Consider the following 10,112-nt stretch of genomic DNA (forward strand, 5'->3'; position numbering starts at 1 on the left):
TGGAAGGCAATTTATCTGCAATCTCACTTACTTGCTACCAATAAGGTGGAGCCACACCTGCCCTACTGTACACACGCCTGGGGCTTCATAATGTCTTTTGGTGGCTTCTTTTCCCTCTCAAGGCCATCCTTGCCATTTATTTTAACCTGATTTCACTTGCATGCAATGCTTAGGAAGAGATATAGCTTTCTGCCTACCAAAAGGTCATGCCCCCCTTTCCGTGGTGTTGTTGCTAGGAAATGGCTACCCTGACAGGGGATACATTCTCCAGCCCCGTTTCCATCCATATGTGGCCCTGTAACCAGTTCCCATCAATGAAATATGACTGGAAGTGAGAGGCAGCACTTCTGGGCTGGGATTTTGAAGAAGTAAATGTACCTTATCCATGGTTTTTCTCCTCCTGCTGGCTGTTTGCGCAGGACTGAGGCTCTGGGGGATGGCAGAGGTACAAGGTAGAAGAAGCCTGAGTCCCTGAGTCACTCACTTGCCATGGGAAAGTCACTCAGTCGCTGGCCAGGACCACTATGTGTCAAGACACTTAAATTTGGAGAGCTGTTTGTTACAGCAGCTAGTGTTATGCCACTTCAACTAACACAGGGGCTGCTCACCTGGGACTTGCCCTTCTTCATTATTCTGCCCCTCCCCTTCCTCCCACCCTAGCCTCTTACATCTCATAGGGATTATTTTTTTTCCCGGTATGAGTTGTGGATTCTTAACCTGAGGGGTCTACACAATTATATGCAAAATGTTGTCTATAGGTGTATTTTTCTGGGAAGAGGGTTTATTGCTTTTGTGGGTTTTTCATATGGGCCTGGGAGCCCCTCAAATTATTACAAAGAGCTGCTCTAAGAGATTCACCTTCAATGTCATATTCCTAATTTAATCCATGACCTTAATTCACCCTATGATTTAGAGATCTGAGTATCTGTGGGTAACTCATGGATGCAGATTAAAGTGAAAGCAAAAGTAAAGAGCTCACACTAGATTGTGAATGCAAATGTACAAGCATATCATGGACATCATGGAATGAATAGAATCAAATCGGTGGACTGAAGAAGCTGAACGGAAGCCCCCATCTGAGATTTATTAAGTAGCTGTCTTTCTCCTGTTGCATAAGTACAGCTCCAAAGCATATCTTGGTGACTTAAAAGAGCTACCATGTTCCTTTCCAACAGCCTAATTTATGGCATAGGACTAAGGAGATCCTGTTTTTTTATATACTGAGAAGCAGTTCTTCTCTAGCTCATCTCACATTTCCTGAGAGTTTACATCCAGCAAAACCGTGTTAATGCCCAGGCAATTAAAAATTTTGCGGGGTGGAGGGGGGAGACCTGCAGGACTCCGCCAAGGCCTGGAAATATGAGACAGTGGCTCGTGCCTGTCCCAAGCATTGAAAATTACTGGGCGGAACTAAGGATCTCCAGAGAGTTTATTATTCATATGAAGGTGTCTAGTCTCCTCTTCAGAGGTTGGGAATGACCTGAATTCTAAGCTAGGGTTGACAGAGAGCTTCCCCGTTTGCTTAGTGTCTTTTAATAGAGCGGACGCAGGTGTATCATGTTCATCTTGAAGGAGTGTGGAGGACTATGGAGCCACCACACAAAGTCCCTTTTCCCCAAGAAGCAAGCACGCAGGTAGGAGGTAGGAATATTCATCCAAGGTAAGCGAGTGTTAAACTTGCAGGATTCCCCCTCACCAACCCCATGTTTTTAACTAGGGTCTACTGATATCTTCTCTTGTTGCCCAGTTTGTAGACAAGGTTTCACAGCCTCTGATCTTTGAACATTCTGGACCTTATTTTGAATCACCTGGGAGTCTGGTCTAAAATGTAGATTCCTAGGTCCTACTCCGGACCTCCTGAATCAGCATCTCAGGAGTACAGTCCAGGAACTGCCTTTTAAACACATGCCCCGGGTGATTCTAAGTCTCACTGGTTTGCCCAGCACTGGTCCAAAGTTTCTGAGGAGTGGCAGCTCTGGAATGTCTTAGGCTGTGGCATGGCACTGTGTTCTATAGGGTCGGAGGTGGGCTAGGAGACACGTCTGGCTGCACCGGCTAGCAGTCAGCTGGCTGCTCCATGGTACCTGCGTGTTTGTTCAGAGTGGCTTTGGAGGCTGCAGGTCTGTGACAAGCTGTGGACACGGGTCTCTGTTCCGCAGGATGGGGTTTGTTAATGTTGTAAAGAATAAGACCTACTTCAAGAGATACCAAGTGCAATTTAGAAGAAGACAAGAGGGTAAAACTGATCACTATGCTGGGAAATGCTTGGTAATCCAGGATAAAAATAAGTACAATACACCCAAATACAGGATGAGTTCATGTAACCAACAGAGATATCATTTGTCAGACTGCTTATGCCCGTAGAGAAGGGGATATGACAGTCTGGGACGCTAATGCTCATGAACTCCCAAAGTATGGCGTGAAGGTTGGCCTGACAAATTACGCTGCAGCACACTGTACTGGTCCCCTGATGGCCCAAAGCCTTCTCAATCAGTTTGGCATGGACAAGATCTATGAAGGCCATGTGGAGGTACCCAGCGATGAATACAATGTGGAAAGCATTGATGGTCAACCTGGTGCCTTTACCTGCTATGTGGATACGGGGCTTGCTAGATTTACTACTAGAAATAAAGTTTTTGGGGCCCTGAAGGACGCTGTGGATGGAGGCTTGTCTATCCCTCACAGTACCAAACGGTTCCCCGGTTATGATTCAGAAAACAAGGCATTCAACATAAAAGTACACTGGAAGCACATCCTGGGTCAAAACGTTGCAGATGGGAACCCTCTTGCACTGTTGGTGGGAATGAAAATTGGTACAGCCACTATGGAGAACAGTATGGAGGTTCCTTAAAAAACTACAAATAGAACTACCATACGACCCCGCAATCCCACTACTGGGCATATACCCTGAGAAAACCATAATTCAAAAAGTGTCATGTACCAAAATGTTCATGGCAGCTCTATTTACAATAGCCAGGACATGGAAGCAACCTAAGTGTCCATCAACAGATGAATGGATAAAGAAGATGTGGCACATATATACAATGGAATATCACTCAGCCATAAAGAGAAACAAAATTGAGTTATTTGTAATGAGGTGGATGGACCTAGAGTCTTTCATACAGAGTGAAGTTAAGTCAGAAAGAGAAAAACAAATACCATATGCTAACACATACATACGAATCTAAAAAAGAAAAAAAAGGTCATGAAGAACCTAGGGGCAGGACGGGAAGAAAGACTCAGACCTACTAGAGAATAGACCTGAGGACACGGGGAGGGGGAAGGGTAAGCTGGGACGAAGTGAGAGAGTGGCATGGACATATATACACTACCAAACGTAAAATAGGTAGCTAGTGGGAAGCAGTCGCACAGCACAGGGAGATCAGCTCACTGCTTTGTGACCACCTAGGGGGTGGGATAGGGAGGGTGGGAGGGAGGGAGACGCAAGAGGGAAGGGATATGGGGATATATGTATATGTATAGTTGATTCACTCTGTTATAAAGCAGAAACTAACACACCATTGTAGAGCAATTATACTCCAATAAAGATGTTAAAAAGAAGTTGCAGATGATACGCATTACCTAATTGAAGAAGATGCTTATAAGAAACAATTTTCTTAATACATAAAGAACAAAACTCCAGACATGATGGAGGAGATGTATAAGAAAGCTCATGCTGCTGTATGAGAGAATGCAGTCTATGATAAGAAGCCTAAGAAAGAAGTTAAAAAGAAGAAGAGGAACCATCCCAAAATGTCTCTTGCCCAGAACAAAGATCAGGTAGCTCAGAAGACGGCAAGCTTCCTCAGACCTCAGGAAGGGGCTGCGGAGAGCTAGTAAACCAAACCACACTTTTCTATGAAGATTTTTCAGATAAAGACAGTAATAAACATATTGACCAAGCAGCTCCCCCAAAAATGTGGCTTTGGAGGAAGTTAATTATGGGGATACTAAAGCCTACCCCACAGCCATGCCATGTAATGGTATTACCCTACTGCGCAACCCCCCTACAAGCTAGAAAAGATGCTGAAGCCCAAGGGATAATGTGATTTGTACTTTGAATGAGACACAAAGATAACTTTTTAAAAATTCAGCCTCCTGACACATGCACCTCAATACCCCATATGAAAACTCAAGGCATTTCCATTAAACCTCAGTGTTTAGCATGCCCCCTTTCCTCTCTCAACTCAGGACTGAAGAATCTCCCGAGGGTGAGCCTGGATGCCCTCCCTGTGGTTATAAGCACCTGTAACGGACCCTCTTGGCACCTCCACCCATCCTCCTCCTCCCTCTACACACCCAAGGCTGCTTGCTGCAAACATCTGTAACTATCGATGAGAACACATGTAGCTGGCGCTCAGGGCAAGACGCAAGTGCTGGAGTGTTAGTCTCCCTGAGAGCAGCCCTCAAACAATGACAGATGGGGAGTTGGCGGAGAAATACCCCAGCCTCCTCATCCCACTGGTGGGATAACTCTGGAACGTGTTCAACACTCTCTCCAAGAGGTCCCTGCTGGGGTTGATCTCCAAGAGCCCATGATGGGCACTTGCTTATTATCACATGCAGCTGTGGCTCCCTTTCCTTCTCTTCTCACTCCTCCACTTTCCAACCAGTGTTTCCTGGGACCTCCTTCCAAATAACCAACTTGCATTTGACTTTTTGTCTGAGGGCACCCCTCGGGATGTAAAAGACACAAAGGTGATCTAACAGCTGTGAATGGACCCTGGCACTGTAAGAGACAAGTGTGGAGGCCAGCTAAACCCCTGTATCTGTAGCATTTTGGAGTGACTGTCTAAATCATCTGACCGCCTTCTGCTCCCTTTCTGCTGACCTCTGTACGAAATCTGTGGATGATGAGCAACCTTGATAGCCTGTTCCCATTGCTCCTCCTAAATAATGAGCCTTTTGCTACCTAGAGTGACAGGAGCAGAGCAACACCAGTTCCGGTGCGCCCCGTTGCAGACTGAACCTTCTGTGTTCCACGTCAGGAGGTCAAGATCCAAGCACAGTCTGGGGTCTCGCGAGGCTGCTGATCCACATCATGGGGAATCCTTGGGGGACAGGACATCCCACATTTGTGCATTCCTTTAACAAATGTATATGGACCGCTTACTGCTACTCAGAGTCTGGGGAATATGGAAGGAATGTGTGTAAGGTAAGTCTGGTCAGGCTGTTGCTAGATAGAACTCTGCCAGCCCCTGCCCCGAGGGGCCTGGCCACAAGGAAGATCCCATCTCGTCCAGCCTAGATGAAGCCAGAGCCGGCTGAGTGCTCTCCCTGCGTTTAGTTCAGGCCTCTCTGCTTCACCCTCCACGCTGGGAGCAGCGTTATCCTTCCGAAATACAAAACTGCGTATCACTCCCCTGCTCAATCATCGTCAGTAGCTCCACTATGCCTATGAAATAAAGGACAAACTTCTACCCTCCTTTTCCACCACCTCCTCCCCTGCCCAGCAGGTAGCTTGTACTCCCCCAAACACTCTATGTTCTTTCGGACTGCTGTCCTCTTTTGCACATGCTGTTCCTTAGGCCTGAATTTCACTTACCCCTTTAGCCAACCCCCAGCCGTTGTCGAGCACCCACTTAGAATGTCACCTCTTCCATGAAGACTTGCTCACCCCTCCCGCTACCTCCAACAGCACCAACAGCCGCGTCCCCTGCATACCTTGCTATTGGCACACGCGCGGCAAATTCAATACTGAGCACGCTATGCTGTCATTGTTTCTGAGTCTGGCTTCTCCCAGAAGACCGAGAGCGCATAGACAACAGGGATGTTGCCATTTTGTTCATCTTTGTACCCCACTTGTGGGCTTAAGAGAATGCCTGGCACACTGTACATCTGTAAGAAATGTCTGTGAACGCCCGCCAGGGCCTCAGAAAGCCCAAAGGAGATTTAACCCTTTCTCTCTAGTAATTGGTACCATTCCTGGTGTAAGATCTGTTCCACACACCTGGATGGGAATGTTCGCTTGTGCTGTCCCCTCAACTGCTCCTGTTTTGGGTCCCCAGCAGTTCTCTCCCTTGATTTATAGCTGAGCTCTGGAGGTTGCCCCAGGATTTGAGGTCACCAGGGTGCTCTGAGGTGCCAGGTGCCAAAGCTGAGCAGGTGGGCTTTTATTGCCCCAAGGGTGCATCGTGCGGCTCGCTGGCATGAGCAGGCAGAAAGCTGATGACATCGCAGCCCCTTACACACATCCACGGAGAGCCCTCAACTCTGAGGGGTGACAAGGAGAATCAAGAGGGGAAGGAAGCAGATCGAGGTGCATTATGCCTGGAGGAGTTGAACCATCATTCACAGGTGGAGGGAAATGTCTCAGAAGGGACAAGCCAAGGAGTTATCTGTTGGTATTCAGGGAAGAGAGGTGTGTATGCAGTAACCTCACAGGTACTCAAGTGAGGCCAGCAGCCACTTACTTCTCCCAGAGGTCTGGTGGCAGTGCCAGCCTGGACAACCTTTGATCATCCTCAAACTAGAAAATAATTAACCAAACCTCTTCACTCGGCTTAGAGTCCACTTCTTTAAGGGACAGACCAGAATGTTTCATTCTTGAGAGACCTGGACTTTATAAGTGCATCAACTCAGTGAACTCCCATAATGAACCCTGGTTGGTGAGTTTCATAATTATCCCCCATTTTACAGATGAGAAATCAGAGGCTCAGCGAAGTTTAGTAACTTGGCCATACTCACACGGTCAGTAAGGACCCCGTGATCTGTGTTTGGAACTTCTACACGATGCCAGCCTGGGTACCATGCTTTGCCTGATGTTCAGAGATAGGGGCCCTGGCCCCTGGCACTTGGCCACTAACTAGCTGTGTTGCCCTGGAAAAGGCACCCAATTTTCTGGATCTCAATAATTGTGTATGAGTTGGACCAGCCGATCTGTAGACCTCCTTCAGATTTAGCCTTCTATGAGTCTATGGTGGAATCATATTTTCTTTCATGCATGGTTATCAAGGGTGGGTATCTGGGGCCTAAGATCGACTGGTAGAATATGAAATTGATTAACTGCCAATTAAGTACTTGGCATATTTCTGAATCATGGTATAAGAAGGGCTTTCATTGCTGTTTTCAGGCTGTTGCATTGATAAACTTGGTTTTTTTTACTCTTAAAAATTATGCTTTATTACAGTGCTCGAATATATAAAACACTGTGGGTTCTGGCGCCCAGAAAATCAAATCGATCAATGGATCAGAATCAAGTATCCAGAACATGTATGTGAGCACTTGATTTATGATGAATGATTCACAACAGAGCAGTGAGAAAAGGACAGTCTTTGCAAAGAATGGTGCTGGATAAATGGGATAGCCATACGTAAACCATAATGTGTCTTCGCCCCTTACACACCACGTACAAATACCAATGCCAACTGGATCAACTGGGTTACAGATCTAAAACTGAAAAATAAAGTCAGAACTTGAACTTGAAGGGCCAGATTTTTAGTCCCTTTGACACATTCTGGTTCTCCAGTGTTAAGCCCCTTGGGTGGGTCTGCCCATCTCAGGCTGTCAACTTCCTGAAGACAGTAACTCTCTTTAAAATGCTGTTTGTGATAGCTAGTGGGAACCTGCTGTATACCACAGGGAGCTCAGCTCGGTGCTCTGGGGTGACCTGGAGGGGTGGGATGGGGGGGGTCGGGGTGGGAGGGAGGTCCAAGAGGAAGGGGACATATGTATATGTATAGCTGATTCACTTTGTTGTACAACAGAAACTAACACACCATTGTGAAGCAATTATACTCCAATAAAGATCTATTTAAAAAAAAAAGTAGCTTGTGGGCCCCAGGTTGGGAACCACTGACTTCTGGAATCCTCTGGAGAAGCAGGCAGTATCATGAAAAGGAGAAAAAGACAACAGACTTTGTTGTACAACAGAAACTAACACACCACTGTAAAGCAACTATACCCCAATAAAAATAAACTAAAAAAATAAAATAAAATAAAATGCTCTTTGTAAGCACTGGTGAATATCACAAATGGGTGAGTGATGAACACCTCTGGGGATGACGATCATGGTGGTTTAATTTAATAACTGTGTTTTCAGGTTTATTTGGGGCTTTAACAATCACTAGAAAGTGTTCCAATTACTACTACTACTGTATAACAAATTATCCCCAAACTTAGGGACATAAAGCAATACTTATTATGCCCATGGATGGATTCTCGAGTCAGTAATTCAAACAGGGCACAGTGGATGGCTTGCCTCTGCTCCATGTTGTTTGCGACCTAAGTTAGGAAGATTCGGTTGCTACAGGTGACTGAATGGCTGGGGGCTAGAATCACCTGGAGGATCTTCACTCACATCTGGCAGCTGATCCTGGCTGTTGGCTGGGACATCTGTTTATCAGAACATATACATATGGCCTCTTTGTGTAACTGCTTGGGGTTCCTCACACCATGGTGGTCTCATGATGGCGGGACTTCTTTCATGGCAGTTCAAGGCTCTAAGAGTGAATGCTTCAGAAAGCAATGCAGGGGACTTCCCTGGTGGCGCAGTGGTTAAGAATCCACCTGCCAACGCAAGGGACACGGGTTTGAGCCCTGGTCCGGGGAGATCCCACATGCCGTCGAGCACCTCAGCCTGTGCACCACAACTACTGAGTCTGCATGCCACACTACTGAAGGCCACGTGCCTAGAGCCTGTGCTTCACAACAAGAGAAGCCACTGCAATGTGAAGCCCATGTACCGCAACGAAGAGGAGCCCCCGCTCACCGCGACTAGAGAAAGCCCGCACACAGCAACAAAGACCCAGTGCAGCCAAAAATAAATTAATTCAAAAAAAAAGCAAGGCGGAAGCTGTTATCATCTTTTATAACTTAACCTTATATGTTACTTCCACTTCATTTTATAAGTGAGTCATTAAGACCAGATAAGATTCAAGGGGAAGCGATATGGTCCCCCACCTCTAGATGGCAGGAGTGTCAAAACTGGCACTGCATTTTCCCTCTTTATAGGGCAGGAACTGTGTCTTAGTTATCTCTGAATCCCTACCATCTAACTTGGGTCATGGCACAGAGTAGACACCCAATGAGTGATTGGTAGATAAAGCAATGAATAAGTGAATGAAGGAAGAAAACGTTATCCCATTGGAGAGGGTATCTCTGAGGAGTATAGACATTTAGTCTTTTTCACTTATTTTTTGCTTGCATTGCATTTGTTTTTGTATTTCGACAATAAAATAAATCACGGTATGTAAAAGACCTGCAGAGTGGAAAATAAGGTCAATGGTATTATGACACTTTTGCTCTTAAGGAGCATTCTATGGTCATTAATTCTTCCTCAACCCCATATAGTCTGCTATTTTGGGATTTGTTCCATGGTTTCCAACAGGACGGTTTATTTTTTTGAATTTTATTTATTTTTTTACACAGCAGGTTCCTATTACTTATCCATTTTATACATACTAGTGTATATATGTCAATCCCAATCTCCCAATTCATCACACCACCACTCCCCTCACCACCACTTTCTCCCCTTGGTGTCCATACATTTGTTCTCTGTGTCTGTGTCTCAATTTCTGCCCTGCAAACTGGTTCATCTGTACCATTTTTCGAGGTTCCACATATATGCGTTAACATACGATATTTGTTTTTTTCTTTCTGACTTACTTCACTCTGTATGACAGTCTCTAGATCCATCCACGTCTCTACAAATGACCCAATTTCATTCCTTTTTATGGTTGAGTAATATTCCATTGTATATATGTACCACATCTTCTTTATCCATTCATCTGTCAATGGGCATTTAGGCTGCTTCCATTTCCGGGCTATTGTAAATAGTGCTACAATGAACATTGGCATGCATGTGTCTTTTTGAATGATGGTCTTCTCTGGGTATATGCCCAGTAGTGGGATTGCTGCCACCACTCCCCTCACCACCACTTTCTCCCCTTGGTGTCCATACATTTGTTCTCTGTGTCTGTGTCTCAATTTCTGCCCTGCAAACTGGTTCATCTGTACCATTTTTCGAGGTTCCACATATATGCGTTAACATACGATATTTGTTTTTTTCTTTCTGACTTACTTCACTCTGTATGACAGTTTCATATATTTTGGAGATGAACTGTTTGTCCATTGATTCATTTGCAAATATTTTCTCCCATTCTGAGGGTTGT

General features: G+C 45.5%; 1 pseudogene; it reads left to right on the top strand.

Annotated features, from left to right (window-relative positions):
- The first annotated feature begins 2,151 nt into the window (after positions 1 to 2,151).
- LOC102993860 (60S ribosomal protein L5-like) lies at positions 2,152 to 3,837 on the top strand (annotated as a pseudogene).
- Positions 3,838 to 10,112: the final 6,275 nt, after the last annotated feature.

This window comes from Physeter macrocephalus, chromosome 21 (genome assembly GCF_002837175.3).
Source record: "Physeter macrocephalus isolate SW-GA chromosome 21, ASM283717v5, whole genome shotgun sequence".
Taxonomy (NCBI): domain Eukaryota; kingdom Metazoa; phylum Chordata; class Mammalia; order Artiodactyla; family Physeteridae; genus Physeter; species Physeter macrocephalus.